Genomic DNA, 20,953 nt, shown 5'->3' with positions numbered 1-20,953 from the left:
ATTTTGGTGGGGTTGGAGAATCAACTTTGCTGTTAATATCTTTGCTACCTGTTGCTTTATGCCTCTCACCTGTCTTCTGTCACTTGTGAGGCGGTTTCATTTGTGATTCTGTCCGGGTTTTTCATGTTATAAAATATAACTTCTATAAAAGTACAGTCTCTTTTACTCCGAAGACATTCCACAAATACTCCTTTAATCTGGGTGTGGTTTTAAGAAGACAGAATCATTAGAACATAAAATTGCAAGTTGCTAGTGCAAAATCCCCAAAATCAATAGTCTAGCTAAACATTTAAAATCTTTCTAATCTACCTTGGATTTGTATGGATAAGTGAAGCTGTTTGCTAAGAACACAAGACCAGGTTTAGAATACAGGCTGGTGTAGCTCAGCAGGTCCTCCCAAGCTGATGCTCTGCCAGAGGGTGGGGCCGAGGGAAGAGGGCGTGTCCTGCCCTCCCTGAGCTGACAATTTTATAGCAAAGACCTTCACCAGGTGAAGAAATTGGGGTTTCTTCTAAGAACAGTGAGTTTTAAAAGAGTCCCAAAAGCACGGGTGTGGCACAAACCCATTTGTCTCAAGTAGGGGAGAGTGGCTGTGGGGCCACTTGGGAGACTCGTGAGTCCAGGTGCGCAGTGTTGGTGGCTTCCACTAGAGCGGTGGGACGGTCATTGGGTAAAAGCGAACAGATTGAAGGCACGTTTAGATGGTAAAAAGTAAAGGATGAATGCTGTCTGTGAATGTAGGATGGAGTAAGGCCCAGGTTTCTGTGTGAATTAATGAGGTAAATGATGCTCCTGCGGTGCTCTGAGGAGGAAAGCTGCAGAGGGAGTTCTGGGGGAAAACTGAGGAGTTCAGCTGTGGGTAAATTTAAAGGCTGTTAAATGTGTGGTCTGGGAGCTCAGGTGAGAGCCAGTAGTGAGTAGGGGGAGGGGAGAGGGACTTTCAAATCATTTTGTCTTGTGAACATACAAATAAATATGAGTAATGACTCACTTAACACCTCTATATTCTGGATTTAAAGCCCAGTAACATTTTGCTATTCAGACTGCAGAGGTTCTTAATTTTTTTAATAGAAATAAATAGAAACAATATTGGAATTAAGGAACATCTTAGAATTGATGTGTGTCCTAGTTTGTATTTTTATACCTCATCTGTTTATAACCATAATCTACAAAATGTTAGCTTGCTTAGCATAAGAGTTAAACAGGGAAGTGACACACATTGTTGGGGGTTGAAGCTGATTTTCTTGGGCAAATTATGTAGTCTCTCTGTGCCTTAGTTGCATCTTCTGTGACTGCCCCCGGGCCCCTCATCACAGCTGATTTCCTAGACTAGATGTTGGGAGGGAGGCTGCTGAAGGGAATAAGAAGTGGCAACTGCTAGGGATACTGAAGACAGAGACAAAAACAGGTTAAAGCCGATATACTGAATAAAAATACCCTCAAAAGGGAAAGAATCCCGCAGTGTTTTTAGCCACTTAGCATAAGAGAAACAAAATCACGTGGACCCAAAGCTCTTGAGCATATGAGTACTGTGGGTGGGAGGGTGTCATCAGAAAAGTGTTGAGAAAAGGCCTCTTCATTTCCCTTGACGTTTCCAGTAAGGATGTGGAGCAGAAGCGAAAACCCCCTGCTTCACAGTTGAAGGTGCTGTTTTGTGCAAACCTGACCAAAGGTTGGAGACCAGTCATCGGCTGTGCTGGCAAATGAAGAGGCTTCTGAATGGGGTGGGGCACTTGCTGTGACTTCCAGATGAGCTGCTGGCTGGGGTCTGTGAGGCGGGCAGTAGGTTTGCAGGGTGGCCCGGGCATAATCCCTGGGTCTGAGGCTGCTGGTCTGATTAGCAGACCTGGGCACCCGCAGTCCTAATGGGGCAGCTCGGGATGTGGCCTGGGACACCTGCTGTGCTGAGGGCGAGAAGAGGGCTTCCCTGAGGGGGTGTCCCTGCGGAGAGTGTGAGCGTCATCCTGCAGGGGAGGAAGAGCCTCTGAGCAGGGGGCCGGATGCACAGGCAAGACCAGCCTAAGCACTGAGTTTTCTGGGATCCGGAAGTCATACAGTGGCCCAAACCGCCTTGTTCCTGCGAGACTGGAGGGAAAAGATGCTGAAAAGACAGGCTAGAGTCAGACCCTGTGTTGGGTTATGAGTGACAGGAGAGGAATGTTCAGGCAGGCACAAGAGAACCCTGTGGGCTTCCCAGCTGGGGCGTCACGTCGAAGGGAAGAACAGAGTTATAGACTTTGCCACTTATTAGCTGTGTGACTTTGAGCAATATCACCCCACCTCTCTATATATATCTTCATCTGTAAAGTGACAGAGTGACAAGCTCGTGTCATCAGAAGGCTTAGTTAAGCTCTGATCCTCTTTGTCCAGTCCTGTCAGTGCTGCCCTGCAAGGTTCTGCAGCGGCTGCTTTTACCCTGAGATGGGAGGGCGTAGAGGGAAATTGTAGTGCCCGAGTGCAGGAGGGGGGTGCTTTAAAGCCAGTCATGTAACAGCCTGCAGCTGCAGACCTGCAGGCAGTTTGGTTGACGGTCCTTGAGAGGACGTTGGAGGCCTTAGCGTCGTCTTAAGTCTTGTTTTCCCTTGGGGTCCGGATTTGCCTTTGCAGATTGATGTTGAAGCTTTGGGCTTCTGGCAAAGCTGTTTTCAGAGATGGGTATATACGTAAAATATCATATAAAATAAAGTGATTTATTTAACGTGTGCGACTTTGCAGCTGTTGGGAAGAGCTCTGCTGGCCTGGTCTCCACCGAGTACACCAAGGGTCAGCAGAGCATTTGGGAGGGCAGGTAGCCTGCAGTGCTGCTGCGGGGTTTCTCCCCAGGAAGGCGCTCTGCTGAGTTGACTCTTCTATGAGTTTGGTTGCCAGACGAGCAGACAGAAAGTTAATGAGTTCTGGAGGGATTGTATAATGACAGGAAGAATGAGGAAACCGTAGTTTTTCGGGACTAGAACATGCTTTTGGTTCCTGATTCAGTGTGTTCCATTACAGAATTGATGAGTTGTGTCTATTCTGGGACTTGATTGAAATAAACGTTCAGCCTAAATATTAAGAGATTTGTTTTATTTTGCTGGAGGACTCGAGCCAGGATGACAGCCTCTCAGATCACTCTGAGGGACTGCTCCCAAGAGGTAGGGGAGGAGCTAGGATATATAGAAGCTAATTGGTAATTGGAACAATAAAAAAATTGCTTGTTATCTAAAGAAAACCAGATATCTCAAGTTCAAGTATTTACTGCTTTTCTATGTATGGTGGGAAGCAAACATTTGGGTCATTGAATTCATTCCTTTGGCAAGCCCCTGGCTATCTAGGGCCAGTATCCTGTCCTTTCTTACTCTGAATCTGCTCAGAGGGCACCTCTGTGAGTGGCTGAGAGGCCGGGCTTTAGGCCTCTCCTCGCTGGAGTTTGGCAGCAGCCGCTGATGACTTGGATTCAGCATTCTTTGTTTACTGACATGGTTGCAGTATTTTCATTCACAGTGTAGTATTTTCATTCACAGTGCTCCCCCTTGGTCCTAAATTCGACCAATATTTTGAGAGACATTTCATGACCAATTTTGTCCCACGGTGCTACGATGGCTCATTCCTAGTTCAGGTGAAGAATCTTCTGAGTTGCCATTCAAGGTGTTAGATTTTTATATTAGGCCTTGTTGATACTAAAAGTTCTCTGGATCACCTGTCTTACTAGTCTATTATGATCCAGGAAGTGTTTACCCTTCATTGCTCATTCCCATTCCTAGAATCACACTATTATATTTATTTTATTCAGGGTTATAAATTCTATCTGTTTCTTCAAGATGTTTAGCAATCATCAATCTTGTAGGCCTAGTTACACATTGGGAAATGTAACAGACAACAATTTTATAAAATAGACAGGATATAAGTAATAAAACTAGTAACGTTAATAAAGTCACGAGTAAGAATTTAATAGTCGAGAAGTTGTATTTTGGGTTAAAATTTTGTGTTTCTCATTGAGTTTGATCTTATGAGAAAGTTCATATTTATTGTCAGGCTCACAGCAGGTATTAATTGGCCAGGTGAAGTCTCCCACCTTGTAAGATCAACAGTGGCCTAAGCAGAACTATAATTTCTTTTGAGAATAATGTTTCTGAGGGCTATCAATTTAGAGCCTTGGAGTAGGGAATCCCACCAAGGTAACACAGAAGTACTAGACATAGGTAATTTATCATAAACTTAACAATTGGAGTAGTTCATAATCAAAGGTAGGAGAAATTATCAAAGTAATTTTTATACAGACCTGGTCCGGTGTCTTGGGTCAGCAGTCTACCTCAGATGTCGTCTTCTTCTCATCCTGGCCTGGTAGCTTTTTCTCCATTTGGGCATCGTTTTAAGTTGAGCAGTGCTCTATAGGCCAGTGCACTGCAGGGGCTGTTTCTGATAGGAAATGAATCCGAGAGTCCGTTTCCTTCAGCTTTAGTGTGTATGGTCTAGTTAAGAGTACCTGAAAAAGTGTCCTTCCGTTCAGGTTGGAGAGAGTTATTTAAGTCATGCCTGTTCCAGTATGTATAATCCCCTGGCTGCAGGTCATGGGGCATTGGAACTTTACCCAAGGATAGATAACTGAACTTCAGAAACAAACCTAGAGTATCCTTTTCATAATTCAATTAAACTGTATAGCCATGTGACATAACAGCAAGGAATGATCTGGGAAGTGTCTTAGTAAATATGGACCTCAATTAACAAAACTAGAATTTAATATCCACTAAAATATAATCTTTTTTTCTCTCTAAAGTTACCCTCTGTTTTCTCAAATATAGCCAAATGAAGATTAATTTCTTTACAAGTGAAGTCTGATTATTTGATCATATAGGCTATTTTAAATTGGCTGTGTTGGAAGTTTTAATACGGAGTCTCAGGGTAGAATGTTAATAAGGTTTGCTAAGGCCAAGAAAGCCACGTCAAGGATTTCCATGGGTTTCTGCCTTACAGATTTAGGTAAATTCTTTTCTGTTTAAAATCCTTAAAATACCTTTATAGTCCTATATCTGTTAGGAAATGAACTTCCTAATTTGTCTGATAGAGCCACTGGGGACCTAAGAGTTTTTAGTCCCTTGAGGGATCAGATAGAGAGAAAAATAACTGTTCCAAGTCTGATTACATAGGTATAATTTATCAAATTGCTGTGAACCATAACTAGCTTAAGGAGAAGAGATCCTTTATGTCTGGGAAACAGGTTAAAAGCCAGTAGTATTTCAAACAATATCAAAAATTATAACCATATTCCCCAGTTTGCTCAGTCCCATGTAACTAATTCTTTTAATCAGAGTTTTCATTACACATTAAAAATTTCTTACCCAGTTTAGTTCAGTGCTATAATTTGAAATTTATTAGAAATCAGTAAATCTCCTTGAAGAGAAAGCATTTTGCAAAACCATCAGAAGAAACCAATTAACTGTCTATAAATGACAAAAGATTTAAAAGCATGGTTAAACACCGTTACACTATAATCAATAAAGAAACCTGTTCACTATACCCATAATTATCACTGGTAACATTTCAGATATACCAGAATTTTAGGGAGTCCATATAATTTCTACAGTATCTATATTAATAATATTTTCTCATTCAGTATAGCCTTAGAAGGTTTATGATTCATTTGACAATACCATGTTATTTAACATGCCAAATGAGTCTTACTAGTTTAAAATCTATCTTTGGGATGTTTCAGGGGCCCTCTGTAGCATCCCAAACTTAACTGGAGGTTAAAAGAACTTTAATTAGAATTTGATATTTGGGGATCTTGTTAAAAGATTTCAGAACACTTGGTCAGATAAACATACAGATCACTGTAAAGTAGTACTAACTCATTAACAAGAAAATACATCAAAGGTAAAGACCAAACAGATCAGCTAAGTGGTATAAGAAGTTTTACAATCTGTTACTGAAGGTGGATTAACATTTTAAGATAATTTTTTCCTCTTAACAGAGAGAAAACCAAATCTAATCTTGTACCAGCTTACTTCTAAGATTCATTTACGTTGCCCAGTTTGATTCTAAACTTAGCCAATTCTGACCACGTACAAAACTCTTTCCTCAGGTTTCCTCTTCCACAAGCCTTCCACAGCTTTCTATACTCATATTAGTGTGTCCCTTATTTTCTCTTCCATTCAGAAGTAACCAGCTTCAGGAGAAAGTCACTAATTTTCATTAACAAAATATAATTCCATTCTTATATCTTCCTTTACACATTTATATTACTTCCCTAGGATACTGAGATCATTCCCTTACTAATAGAGACTATTTCAGGGTGGCACCAACCATTTATTAATATTTCTAAACACCTTAATTTCACTGTAAGAGGAAGTTAAATGTTAAGTAATTCATATTTCAATCTTATTTTATCTGAAAATTGCATAACTATTTAATAAAATCCCATCATTTAACTTAATTTAGCAGATATCTAGAATTTAAAGATACTAAACATTCAGAGATTATCTTAAGCATACATTTTAAAAATATATTTTAAACATTTACCCAATGCTCTCACCTCATTTGCATTTAATTTACTTAAAATTTTACCACACCACATTAATATTGTTTTTTTCTTGACAAATCTGCAACAGATATAACAGGATCTTATTTGACTTTGATTAAACCTAGGTACAGTAAAGGTATTATACTTAATATTGATGACTTTAAAGATGTCTATATTAATTAGAACATACTTAAACTAAACAATATCAAATATTATCTTAATAGTGAATATTTTCCAGTTCACGTGATGCTGAAAGTCAATTTGTTCAGTTTTCATTTTAAAAATAGTTAATTTTTAAACTCTTATTTTTTACGTCAATTAAGCAGAGCTCTTTCACTTTGACTTTGATTTTTTAGCAGTAGAAATATCTCACATCTATAATGTGTATGCAGGCTTATAATCAGACAAAAGATAGAGATCTCATAGCTTCACTTTAAAACTTACCTATGAGATAGGTATAATAATAGATGGAGTAAGCTGAATTTGCTTGCTCAAATCACTAAGGCTTACTATTTATGAAACAGACAGTTTAGATTTCTTCACAAAAACTGAAACCCGTTGGGGTTCTGAGTTCTAAAATGCCAAAAATTTCTTGGCTTAAATTTTATTTCGTTGAGCTAATTAGGCTCAGTCCTAGGTCATTGTTTGTTGTATTTATATTTCTGATCTGCAAGACAAAGACACTCTCTTCCAGGTCCCCAGAGATCTGGTCTGTCACCCAGACCTAATTTTACCTCCTTAATTGGCATTTTTATGTCAGTGAGAAGAGCTGTAAACAAAGAATTCCATGTTTTAAAACTTTAAGGTTTACTTTATCATGTCTTCCAAAGCTTGCATAAGGCATTTAGTAAGGTCTCTTTTCCTTGAGTTATAAGTTAAACCCAGGGTAAAACTCTAATTATATTTTTTTATTAGCCACTCAACATTTGTTTTTAATTTTATGTTATATTGGATGTCTCATGTAACTCTACTGGTTTCCTTTAATTAGTTCAATTAATATTTTCAGAGGGACAGATATGTGCCCAGCCTTATAATACCAAGAAGGGGAAGCGTTTTTCCACTGAAACATATCTACCCCATAACATAAGCAAAAGGTTTGTATAAAGACCATTTAAATATACCAATTTCACAGAATTGTATCTCAATTTTATTAAATCTTTTACCTTTAATTTTTATATTTATTAGGTTTAATCAATTTTTCTTATTTTTATAAGGAGTGCCAGAAGCCTTTTTTATTTTTTTTTTGTGCATGTATATAATTTTATAGAAGTCTCTATGATGCCCAAGTTTCAGACAAAGAGCTTAGGCCTTTCTCAGTTTTAAATTTGATTAATTGTTCTGTTGTCCCAATAATTGATCAAGTATTTCAGTCTATATATACATATATTTTAAACTGTGTTAAATAAAACGGACTTGTTTGAACTTTAATGTTGGGGGACAGTAGGTGATCTCTTTGACCCTTTTTTTTTTAACTTAACGTAGTGTAGGATCAAAACCTTATATCTAAATCCAAAAATGTCCATTTTATTTATCTCATTTAAAATAACCATATAAAAATATTTATCCATTTGGGATAAGCAACTTATGTTTTTTTTTTCTGATATATTTACAATCCTTTTTGGAGTTATTCAAACTAATTAACATTAATTATTCTAAGTTTTTATTAGCATCTCTAGAACCATGTATCGGAAAGTAAAAACATAAATGTAGCTTTTCAAACCAGTTTTATTTTTTTAACTAAGTTCTTAGGTTAACCATTAGATATATTTTTCTACCTTTAAACTTGATTTTAATAGGTACCAATAAAACAGCTGTTTATAACGAGATCTCCTTCAACTTTCACCAATTTAAAGGTTTTTCCAAATTAAAGGATTCATCATATGGCCATCAGTTTATATATATATATATATTTATATCAATTTATATATATATATTTACATCAATTTATATATATATATATATATATATAGTGATTTTAAAGTAATAACATGAGTAGGCTCTTCCACATGAGAGTGGGGGTGTTGCCTAAATAAAATTCAAAGGTTTACTGTCCAAAAGCTAAAGGCCTTTGTGGCCCTGGCTGATGCAACAAAATTTAAGATGGCAAAATATCTCAAAATTGGTACAATCAAAGAATTGCTTAGAATCCCAATTTATTTGCGTGGCCACCATATGTACACAATACTTGAACCATTTGTATGTCAGAGTCCAAGATTTCCTTTAAAAAATAAAGTAAACATTTATATACATACATACACACACTTCAAACACCCAGAGAAAGGTAAAACATTAACATTTCAGGGACACAGGAAGAGAAATCCAAGTTCCCCCTAAACGGGATTTTGTTTTTAATAAGTTCAGAATTCCAAAAAATGTTTTTATCAGGCCTGGTTATTTACTTTCAGAGTGAGTTTTTTTTTTCTTATTTCCAATTAATGTAAGTTTTGTACATACATAAACCTGGCTGGGGTAATAGTTGGAGGCTGGCAATCTGTCATTTTTTTTTTCTGTTTTTTATTTTTTTTTTTGAAAGTTCTATTCCCCATTTTAAGGTCGGGATCTCAGAATAAATTTGCTAGTAAGATTTCCCGCAGGGACAACTCTATGGCCTGAAGTCTTTGCCTCTACCACTCCTGGAAGATTCTCTGTCACCCGAGAAAGCTGTTACCAGCCAGGAGGAGGGTCCCATTTTTGGAGTTGAAAGGTTCCTCATAAGAGTTTTACTTTTATCCTGAAAAATTCAATGGATGTAACCAAATTGAGGAAAACATTAGACCAGGCTATAACCTAACCACCCAGTCCTGAACCCAGTGTATTTCAACTTGGACCCACTTGGGACGTCTCCACTGGGTGAGTATTTTTCTGATATGTTTCCACCAGCCCCACCTCGGACATCTCCTCAAGGTGGGTATTTCCCGTTATCTTTCAACCAGGCCCCAACCAGTATGTTTCCACTGGGTGGGTAATTCACCCCAGTTTCTTTCAACTGGAGGGCCATGTACCTGGATACACCACCAGATAAAACTCAGGATCATCAACAAATATGTGAGATCCGAGAACCAGGAGAGACTCACCCAAATTCATCTGGACTTCCCGAGAAGGCAGATGGGCACAAAGGGCCACTGATGGTACCAAGGCTTCAGTTACTCGGAGAGTTCAGGTGGAGAGAAATCTGCTCTTGGTCCCTTCATGGCGGCCAAAACTGTTGACTGAAATACATGTGCAGCCTAAAAGTTAAGAGTTTTGATTTATTTGGCGGGAGGACTCGAGCCGGAATGACAGCCTCTCAGATCGCTCTGAGGGACTGTTCCCAAGAGGTTGAGGAGGTGCTAGGATATATAGGAGCTTTACAACAAAGACCAGGTTGTTGGAACAATAAAAGATTGCTTGTTATCTAAAGAAAGCCAGGTATCTCAAGCACAAGAAATTAGTGCTTTTGTATGTATGGGAGGAAGCAAACATTTAGACTCACTGAATTCATTTTTTAGACAAGCACCTAGCTATCTAGGGCCAGTATCCTGTCCTTTCTTATTCTGAGTCTACTCAGACGGCACCATTGTTAGTTGCTGCAGAGGCTGGGCTACAGGCCTGTCCTTGCTGGGGGGTGGCGGTAGCCTTTAATGACTTGGTTTCAGTATTGTTTACTGACGTGGTTGCAGTATTTTCATTCACATTGTAGTATTTTCGTTGACAGACTGATTACGGATAATCTGCAAAATTGGAAAGCAACCGAGATGGAATTACTGCAGGTACCTTCTACGTTAATAAGCCGTGTGCAAACATAAACATGGAGGAAGCATACATTTGGATTTGGTGGTGTATGGAAGGGTTTCTGCACATTACAGGAAAGCGGAAGGCAGAATTCCTTAAGTCCACCTTTCTTTACTGTAGTGGTTTCTGAGAACAGTTTATGGTCATTAACCAACAATGACAAACGTTGGCACACATTGCATTTAAGAGCTGGCCAGCTTCAAACTTGTGTATTGGACAGGTGGAATTCATAGGCAAGTGGTCAGGTGGATGGGAGAGAGATGGAGCCAAGGCCTGGGCCCAGATTCCGGTTTAAATCGCCATTTCCTCACCATAAGGCCTTGGACTAGAATGTAAACTCTCTTAACCTCTTGGTGAATCTGTGAAATGGGCATCATAATATTCGTTTATTCCTGGGATTGTTGTAAATTCTAAAGAGTATTATAGCACACATGAAGCACTTAACACACTGGCACTTAGCAGTGTTCACTGTGTGCGGCCGCCACGCTTGGCATGTGTCAGAGCCGTAAAGGCAGCATTTGTCTATTGAGGACGCACTGGTAGCCCCTTGGCTAAGTTGTGAATTTGGTGATTTACTTTAATCCTCGTAACTCTGTGTGCAAAGGGCAGTTATTTTCATGGACAGATGAGGAATCTGAGGGTAAAAAACACTGTGTAATTTGCCCAAAGTCAGACCATAATTTTGGGTGCAGGGGCCTCTGTTCAGCATGGGCCCCTGGGCCTTCTGCCCTCTCCGTTCAGCACCAGAGCCTAATGTGGTGTCGGCTGTTTCCCAGCCCAGAATATCCGGCAGGCCGCAAGACACACCTGGCCCTGCGCTGCTTGAGCAAAATCTCCGAAGGAGAGGCAGTTAGAAAAGTGATAAACATAAAAACAGGCGACAGCAAACTGTGATCAGCTCTGAGAAGGAAAGGATCACGTCTCGTCGTGCAGAGCTGAAAGCTTTCCCGTCGGGGCTGCTCTGGGGGCGTTCATCTCAGATAAACAAACTCTGCTGCTGCACCAAGGCAGGAAGGCAGGGCGCGTGTGGCCAGGTAGACAGGACCTTGTTAATCGTGCTCATTCCCCATTCAGCTGCAGCTGTCACGGGCACTTACCTAGTAAACAGATGTAGGCCATTTTCATCACGCACTTTGCTTGGTAGTTTTATTGGCCCCACCTTTGAGATGAAGTCATTGAAGCCGGGGAGTTTGCTGAATGCCCGTGATCACCTTGGAAATATCCCCACTGGTCTTTCAACCAAGACTGGTGTGGCTGTCATGTCCCAGCTCTGTGAATGGCATCGTGAGGCTTCTGTCAAGTGGCCCAAATGACTAACATTAATATGCTTTATTCGTAGGAAATAGTTTTTGACAATAAGAGAAAAGGTAGTAAGAAATTGTTTGGAAAACTAGATAAAAAACAATTCTTCCCCAGCTGGGGGAGCGTACCCTGTGTCACTCACTCCACTGACTGCCTGGCACCTCCTCCCTGACGACTCCATGCTCAGAAGCCACTCTGAGCCTTTGAAGAACATTTTGCCTCATGAAACTGTTGACTAGGACCTGCGACCTCTCTGTCCCTGGTTAACTCTCAATTCAAAGCCATTTAAATATTATGCAGGCTCCTCCGCTCAGATGTAAGAATAGCCTCTTTAAACTTCTTGATGCAGCTCCTTAATGAAGATCTTGCAAAGGAAACCTAGCCAAAGCCTGGGATGTATGCAGATAGTGACTTTAACCTGAATATTTTTTGACGTTCAGAATCAGAGGGGTGGGGGACTCAGGAAGGCCTTTTTAACGTAGAAAGTGGAAAGTGAAAAGACGCAGGCTGTGTGAGACTGAAACATGTCAGTCGAAGCCAGCAAGGCAACTGTGTTCAGGATGGTGTGTGGGGCGTGCATTGTTCTCACAAAGAAAGAAGTGGTGGGAGGGGAGGAAGGACTTTTAGGTACTTAAATGTGGAAGAAAAAAGTGGGCTGAACATTTCCTGGTTGAACAAGAGGATTGTGACCTGATGTGCTTGTATTTTGGAGAGAAGGGTTTTGTGGAGCCAGGCCTACGGAGAATGCTCTCTGGGTGGGGAGTCAGCACAACAGGGAACCACAGAGAACCAAGCTGACTCCAGGGCCCCTGCTGGGGGAGAGTCGGCCTGCCAATTGGAGCCCTGCAGGCTCCTTCTGTCCCTTAGCTGGGGCCTCAGAACTCCCTTCACAACCCAGTACTGTTGATACAAGAAAAAAATCGTGGGGCATGAGAAGGGATGTGTCCCAGGCTTTGGTTGAGCCCCTGGGATGTGTCCTACCTGATTTTGTTCCTTGGCTTCATGCAGTAAAGATTTCAAGAGCAAGCCAGTGTTGAGTAAAGGTAGATTTATTCAGAGAGATACAATGAAAGCAACAAAAACATCACGAGGTGTGGGGGATGGGTGCTCACATTAAAAGTAGATACACACTCCACAGACTGTGGGCCTTCTCCGAAGAGGGAGAGAGAGTGATGACCGCCAGGTGGCGCTGTGTTGCTCGTTTTCGTGGGCTTGCGGTTTCATATGCTAATAAGTAGAAGGACCAGCCTTAGGGCAAGGGGCTGGGATTCCCAGGGAGTTGGCCATTTCCCACCCTGTGAAATTTTGTGGCTAGCCTAGGGAGTGCCATGGTGCCTGGGGGCGTGTTATTCACCATGTTACTTTTACAATGGGTGTATAACGAAGCTCAAGATCTGCTAGAAGTTAAATCTCTTCATCCTGAGCCTCAAGGCCTATTGGGGGTTGAATCCGTCACCATTTTGATGTTAATTGCTGTGGCCTTCCTAGAATGGCTGTGTTCTGCCCCCTTCCATCCTGTCTCACTCTGATGACGCAGAGAGAGCAGAGGCCGGGCTCTGCCTGTGCTCCTGCATTTAACAGCGGGAGGTTAGGGGTGGGATGGGGATGACTCTGAGTGGTAAGAAGGATGTTTCAGTTTTCCCACGTGAGACATGGGGACCTGCCAGCAGACATCGCAGATTTATTTCACGGGCATTATCGCTTGTGTTGTTACCGAATCAACAGGCAGGCCAAGAAACAAGCACCACTCAGAGGGTGGGAGTACTGAGATTTATTACGCTGGCGTGCTCATAGGGGCTTCTGCTCCGAAGCTCTGAGCACCTCCAAGACGTGCACATGAGGTTTTATAGGGTTAATTACAAGTATGGAGGTATTAGCCAATAACTCAAACAACAAAAAGCAAGCAATCAGTACACTGAAGCTTATCAATTTGGAACAGATCAAGTTACTGACAATTGTTGACCTTGGATTTAGGCGTTAGCTTATTAGCCCAGGAAACTGACACTAAATTTCAGGTTTACCAGTTAGCCCAGCAAAACTTAGATCAGTAAACCGACAGATCACACTTAGATTTGTGACTTAGCTTGTTAGCCCAGCTGGGCTTTTCCTTCACAGTGTCACTTATCTTTTCTATTTTTCTTTTTATTTTTTTAAGTATTTAATCCAAATTTAATATCAAGGTTTTTTGGAAAAGAAATTTTTCTTTTTCTTTTCTTTGTGGCTCTTATGTGGGGGTAGGTAATTAGTTGTATTTTTCTGCTAGTGGAAGCCCTGGGGCTTAAACCCAGGACCCCATGCACGGTAAGCACACGCTCTACCACCAGCCCCATCATCTTTTTCTTTTTGCTTTAGCTGCCAAGGATCTTACAGCTGAATTTCTAGTCGGACTCTAACACTTGCCCTGACTTCATGTAATCCAGTTTTATGACTTTATCTCCCCCTGGTTTCATTTAAATATTGAATCTCCATTGTCTCTTCACTCTCAGTTTTGCCTTTTTGTTGTTATGGTTGTTAAGCTGTGTTGAAAAATATTGTTTAATTTCTCTTTTAGCAGGAGGCTGAAAGTAAATAAATATGTAAACATACAGCACACTTAAATGATTTTATACATTCTAAGTTGTTTATTAGTTATTTAAAATCCGAATTGAATATTAAATTGATGACTTTTTAAATTATTTTTTAACTTTTTATAAAGATATAGCTGATTTAAAATATGTTATAAGTTTCAGGTGTACAATAGATGCTCCATTTATAGTTGCTGTAAAACATTGGGTGTATTCCCGGTGTTGCAAGATACATCTCTCTAACATGTTTACATTACATGTTGCAGTTTGTATAAGAAAGTTGGGTAATGCAGAGTCTGGGACGTGGCTGTGTCTGACCCATGTTCACGCAATCCCTGCATGTCAGAACTCAGGCCTTCACTACTCTCTGCAGGGGAGCGAGTGGAGGCAGCTCTCATCAGCGCTGGCACCAACCTCTGAGTGGCAGTGACAGCAGTGACTGTGTGTGGACGTGCAAAGTGTTGTTCCAAGAGTTTTACATGCATTTCTGCATTTAATAATCAAAGCCTTCCTGTGAGGAAGCGTTTTATATTTTTAATGAATAATACATTTTATTTTGAAATTGATAGACTTCAAACATCTGGAAAATTTACTGGAATCGTACAATAAACGCTTAGATACACTTCACCTTAAAGGACACTATTTGGCCTTTTGTGTCTGGCTTATTTTAGCATAAAGCTTTAAGGTTCATCCATATTTTAGCCTGAATCAGTTCTTTATTCTTTTTGTTTGATAATATCCTTTTTCCTTTTTTTCATTTTTGGTCTATTTAAAAATATTTTCATTGAAGTCTAGTCAGTTTATAATGTTGTGTCAGTTTCTTGTGTACAGCACGACACTTCTGTTAAATAGGAACATATCTGTATACATTTTCATACTCTTTTTAAACATGTTACTATAAGATATTAAATATATTCTCTAGTGCTATAGAGTATAAACTTGCTGTTTATTCTTTACATACTCAGTATCTGCAAATCTTGAACTCCCAATTTATTCCTTCCCACACCCTCTCCCCTCTGGTAACCATAGTTTGGTTCCTGTGTCTCTGTGTCTGTTTCTGTTCTGTAGATAACTTTATCTTTTTGTTTCTTTGTTTTGTTTTTTTTTTTTGGTTCCACATCTGAGCGATCTCATATGGTATTTTCCTTTCTCTTTCTGCCTTACTTCACATAGAATGACATTCTCCAGTTCCATTGATGTTGCCGCAAATGGCATTATTTTATTATTATTTTAAGGCTGAATAGTAGTCTATTGGACAAATATGCTACAACCTCTTTATCCAGTCATCTGTCAGTGGACATTTAGGTTGTTTCCATGTCTTGCTATTGTAAATAGTGCTGCTGTGAACATTGGGGTGCAAGTGTCTTTTTGAATTACAGATCCTTTTGGATATGTGTCCTCGAGCGGGATTGCTGGGTCATATGGGAGGTCAATTTTTTGTCTTTAGAGGAACCTCTATACAGTTTTCCACAATGGCTCCACCAAACTGCATTCCCACCACAGTGTAGGAGGGTTCCCAATTCTCCGCAGCCTCTCCAGAATTTATTGTCTGTGAACTTCTGAATGATGGCTATTCTGACGATGAAAGGTGATTCTTGATTGCAGTTTTGATTGGCATTACTCTGATAATGATATTGAACATTTTTTCATGTGCCTTTTGGCCATTTGTATGTCTTCATTGGAGAAATGTTTCTTTAGGACTTCTTCCCATTTTTGAATTGAATTGTTTTTTTTTTTTCTTTCTTATTAAGTGTAAAAGCTGTTTACATATTCTGGGAATTAAGCCCTTGTCAGTTTCATGTATTGCAACTATTTTCTCCCATTCCATAGGTTGGTTATCTTTATGTTTTCCTTACTGTTTCCTTAGCTGTGCAAAAACTTGCAAGTCTAATTAGATCCCAATTGTATATTTTTGCTTGTATTTCTATTGCTTGAGTAGACTGCTCAAGGAAAACTTTGCTGAGATGTATGTCAGATGTTTTGCCTATGGTTGCTTCTAAGAGGTTTATAGTTTCTTGTCTACATGTTTAAGTCTTTAACACATTTTGAATTTATTTTTGTGTATGCTGTGAGGGAGTAGTCTAACTTCAATGATTTACATGCAGCTGTTCAGTTTTCCCTACACCATTTGCTGAAGAGGCTGCCTTTACTCCATTGTATGTTCTCACCTCTTTGGCAAAGTTTCAATGACCAAAAGTTTGTGGGCGTATTCTTGGTAATTTTCTTTATCCGTTCATTGATGGATGGATATTGTTAGTAACTTTTGGCTACTCTGAATGATACTGCTATGAATATTGATGTGAAAGTTTTTGTGAGATTATGTTTTCATTCTGTTGGCTGTACAGTTGGCCCACCATATCTGTAGTTTCCTCTTCATGGATCCAGATGGCTGATTGTAAAGGGACTCGAACATCTGTGGATTATGGTATCCAGGGTGGGGGGTTCCTGAAACCAAACCCCCGAAGATACTGAGGGATGACTCTATAATTAGAAGTGGAATTGCTGAGCCATATAACTCTAAGCTTTTGAAGAAATAACCAGACTTCTCCAAAGAAGCTGCACCATTGTGCCTTTCCACTGGCCGTATATGAGGTTCCTCTGCCTCCTGAACGACACTTGTTATTGTCCATGTTTTCATTATAACCATCCTAGTGGGTGTAAAATGAGATCTCATTTTGATTTTGAATTGGCTAGTGATGATGAGCATCATTTCATATGCTTATTGGCCATTTGTATATCTATTTAAATTCCTGGTAAATTTAAAAATTGGGTCTATTTTGTTGTATTGTTCAGTTGTAACCATTTGTTATATATCCTGGATATTACTCTCTTTTTAGATACATGCTTTGCAAAATTTTTCTACTATTCAGCACATTGACATTTCACTAGAGTTTTTTTAAACTTTAAAACAATTTCTTTAAAGGGGAGGTAATTAGATGTATTGATTTATTTTATTTTTCTTGCTAAGCACGCACTCTATCAATTGAGATACCCATTTCCCCTGTCATTTGACTTTCTTGATGATGTCGTTTATAAGAAAAGGGTTTTAATTTTGATGAAGTCCAGTTTATCTGCTTTTTTCTTCTATCATTTGTGCTCTTGGTACTGTATCTAGGAAACAAAAGCCTATCATAAGACCACAAAGATTTATAATGTGTCTTCTTTTAGAAAGTTTATAGGTTTAGTTTTTATGTTTCTGTCTGTGATCTATTTTGGATTAAATTTCATTTGTTATTTAAAATATGGGTGTGCAGATTCCAGATTGATTCTTTTGCCTGCAGATACTCACCTTTCCCTGCACCATTTGTTGAATAGACTATTCTTTGAATGGAGTGTTGTTGGCACCCATATGGAAAACTGTCTGTAAATGTAAGTTTTTCCCCCTGGGTTTTTATTGTGTCTCATAGATTTATTTATCCAAACTTATGCCAGTACCATACTGACTTGTGTACTGTAGCTCTTTAGTACCCTTTAAAGTGAGTCCCCCATCTTTACTCTTCTTTTTCGATATTGTTTTGGATGTCCTGGGCCCCTTGCAAGTCCATATGAATTTTGGGATCAGTTTTTCAATTTTCGCAAAGAAGTCAACTGGAATTTTGATAAGGATTCCACTGAAAATGTAGATCACTTTGAGGAGTCTTAACATTTTTAATAATATTGTCTATCATTCCATGAAAATGGGATGTCTTCCATATATGTAGATCTTTTAAAATTTATTTTGGTGATACTTCAAATTATTCAATGTACAAATCTTGTAAATTTTTGTTAAATGTATCTCTCATTTTATTTTTTTATGCTGTTGTAAATGGATAGGCTGAGTTTCTTATGGGTGGGAATATATATCAATCTTCGTATTTCTAGAATTCCTTCACAGCAAATACCCTAGGCTTATATTTGCTACATAAATCTATCCACAACTATTCCCCACCCCGTGTTATAAGATACCAAGATCCAAGTTAAGATACCTGAACATCTATGTGGAAGTGAGAAATGAGACCCTTGGGTGGGGCTTTGTGCAGATGATACTGAGAACTTATTCAGGATGGCTTCTTCTTAATTTCTTTTAAACAACCCTTTTGGTGTATTTAGTCAGATACATTAAGAACATGCCCTTTTGATGTGCAGAGGAGCTAAGACTATAATTTTCAAATAATTTCTAGTGAGAGTGTTGTACTTGAAACCTAATTTGCATCAATCTTTGAAGATTTATGTTTCAGGAGCTTTGACTACAGAACACCTGTCTTTATTCTATAATGACAACTAAATGCTCAAGCAACATGTAAGAGTTTGAGCAAACTGCCCCCACCCCATAGTGCTGGGTGGCTGCAGCTGTAACTGGAGTCAGCCATTACATCTCCCAGTACACTTGTGCTGATCTGCTCAAAGGGGTTTGTCCAACAGTTTGTCAGTAGTCTGTTGGAAAAAGTCATACAACATTGAATGAACGTTGCTGGAATGCAATATATTATTATTAATATTAAGTAAACACATATTGAGTGCTTACTGTATGATGGAATTGTCCCTCAGCCTCACATGAATATTATTTCTCTTAAAACTTCATATATTTCCTTGTTATTCTCACTTTACAGATAAGGAGACTGAGAATTAGGTCTTCTCTATTTTGGGGGGAGCTCATCATCAATGACGTGAATTTGTAAGGAAAAAGATATTGATTCATCCTAAGAAAACATTTTTCTGAGAGTCAGCAATGAAGAAGATGAATACTGAAGAAGGTGATGAATGTTCGAGTGAGACAAGCCCTTGGTTATACGGAGTCAGCATCCCTGTCCTGGACACGGCACGTGTAGAGATGCGTGGTGGGTGAGGCGGTACGGACATGCACGGAACGCGGATGCCGTGCCGTTGGGCTGTGCTCAGGCCCGGCGGGACTTTTCCTAAGGACAGTGGACCGTCATTGACAGATTTTAAGTAGGGGAATGGGGTTCTCTCGTAGTTCACTTTTGTCTTGTAGAATGCTGCTTGGAATCATTTAGAAGGCTCAGCAGGAGGTGATGTGATGAGTCAGAGTAGGATGGCTGCGAGGTGTAGCAGTGTTCAATTTTCAAGTGGTTTTCAGTCCCAGGTTTGTGGCTCAGTAGCCGTGTCACTTTGGATGACGCACTCAAGATAGTGAAAAAATTTATCTAATCAATTAAAGCAGTGATGTAACCAATTCGCAGGACTGTTGTGGAGATCAAGTGAGATAACGTGTGCACAGTGTGCAGCGTGGTCTCCAGCACAGAGTCAGTGTTGAGTGAGTGCCAGTGAGTATCTGGAATGTCAGGTGAGGGTGGTGGGACTCGGTGACTTAGGATATCTGGGCCCTGAAGGAGGGGTCCAGTCACACTGTGAGTGATGGGCCTGAGTTGGGAGAGGCAGGGAGACCTTACCCCCCGACTTGGTGCCCTTGGCAGGACGGCTATATGAGGAGCACCGTGAAGTCAGCTCTTTGCAGGTGGAGTTGGAGGTGCCCTTGAGACATCTAAGTGCAGTGTCACGAGCTCAAAAGGAGGTCTGGGCCCGGGCTGTGCATTTTCCTTTAATCTCAACTGCTGAGGACGCCGAAGTATTGATCACTGAACGTGAAGACATACTCTACAGGACAAATGAATAGTAGTATCATCTCTGTCATCAAAGCTCACGTCTCTTTATTCATCACTCACTTTGCTAATTGGGTACTTACAGAGCTCACTTCACCGTCCTCCCCTGGGCTCAGGCTCCACAGAAAAGTGCTGGTGAGTCTCCCTCTTTTCCAGAAGAAGACACATTTAGCTGGTAGACTTCTGTACCTCGCCAGACTTAGGATATTAGTTTGTTGTTTCAAATCTATTTTCTGTTGGCCATGTCCTGACAGGAGAGACATTTTACCTCATGGTCATGTTTCAATTAGCTGTTACTGAGAATTGCTGATCTGATCCATAGTGTATGTATTCTATTAACATTGTAGTGTAGTTATCATTTTTCTGTCTTTTCCCTTTAATTTTGTTTGCCCCTTCAATGTTGTATAGTATTTGGGGTTTTTTTTAATTAAAAAATGTCTGTTAACAGTTAAGAGAACTAAAGCAAAGAAAAAATGCACATGAGAGCTAAATTTAGTAAATGTCTAGTTTTTTTTTCTGTCTCGGCAATGGAGGGTTCTAGAAACTCGTGAAAAACTTCATTACACAAGTTCCTTAAAATGCTGATTAAGAAATAAAACCTTCCTTCCTCATCTTTCAAGCTGCACAACTAATTGTCAAGAAAGTTAGGGAAAATCCTCAGAAGCCAAGACAAACGAGAAAGCAGGGATTCTGGGAGATATGTGAACCTTAGAAGCCGTGGGGTGGTGGTTGGCTCCTGAACTGATTTTCAGTTGCCTTAACAGGAGTGCAGGAGTTGAGCCCCAGGCCTCTCACACTGAGAGTTGGATGGCTGATCATATTATCGGCCAAGCCCAACCCGAGAATCTTGGTTTACTAAAGGGTGAAATAGGAAAAAAAAATTCCTCAAGGCAAGAAAGTAAGGAAAGTAATTTTGTTGGAAGAAGGGAAAAATAACAAATCCAAAGTAAGGATATAATTTAAAGCTGTTCTGGCATGAGAGTGACCACAAACTCCTGGCAGAAAAGCACCGCTACTCCTTGATTGAGAAGTTGTGTTTTGAATGAATCAGTGAACATCCATTCCGAAAAAGGCCTCCAGAGTCTTGTGGATCAAGATAATGGACCAAAAACACCTCTCTTCCAAGGTCTCATTCAAATAACCAGAAAAGTTTTAAAGGAAAGTAGCCATAATCATACTTCTATTTATTGACATTACTTTATGCTAGGAATTCAGAAGTG

General features: G+C 39.8%; 1 protein-coding gene across 2 annotated transcripts in view; it reads left to right on the top strand.

Annotated features, from left to right (window-relative positions):
• LOC140694645 (trafficking protein particle complex subunit 9-like) overlaps positions 1 to 20,953 on the top strand; it is a 29,930-nt gene that overhangs the window by 508 nt on the left and 8,469 nt on the right. Inside the window, exon 2 of one of the 2 annotated variants that reach the window (XR_012070227.1) lies at positions 18,723 to 18,901. The exons of the other annotated variant lie outside the window; for it this stretch is intronic. The gene's annotated coding sequence lies outside the window, so the exon portion shown is untranslated. Of the gene's footprint in view, positions 1 to 18,722; positions 18,902 to 20,953 lie in introns of those variants that run through there. 2 annotated transcript variants of the gene reach the window in all.

Source organism: Vicugna pacos, unplaced genomic scaffold (assembly GCF_048564905.1).
Source record: "Vicugna pacos unplaced genomic scaffold, VicPac4 scaffold_77, whole genome shotgun sequence".
NCBI lineage: Eukaryota > Metazoa > Chordata > Mammalia > Artiodactyla > Camelidae > Vicugna > Vicugna pacos.
Note: the sequence above shows the minus strand (reverse complement) of the source record. Positions and strands in the feature narration are given on the sequence as shown.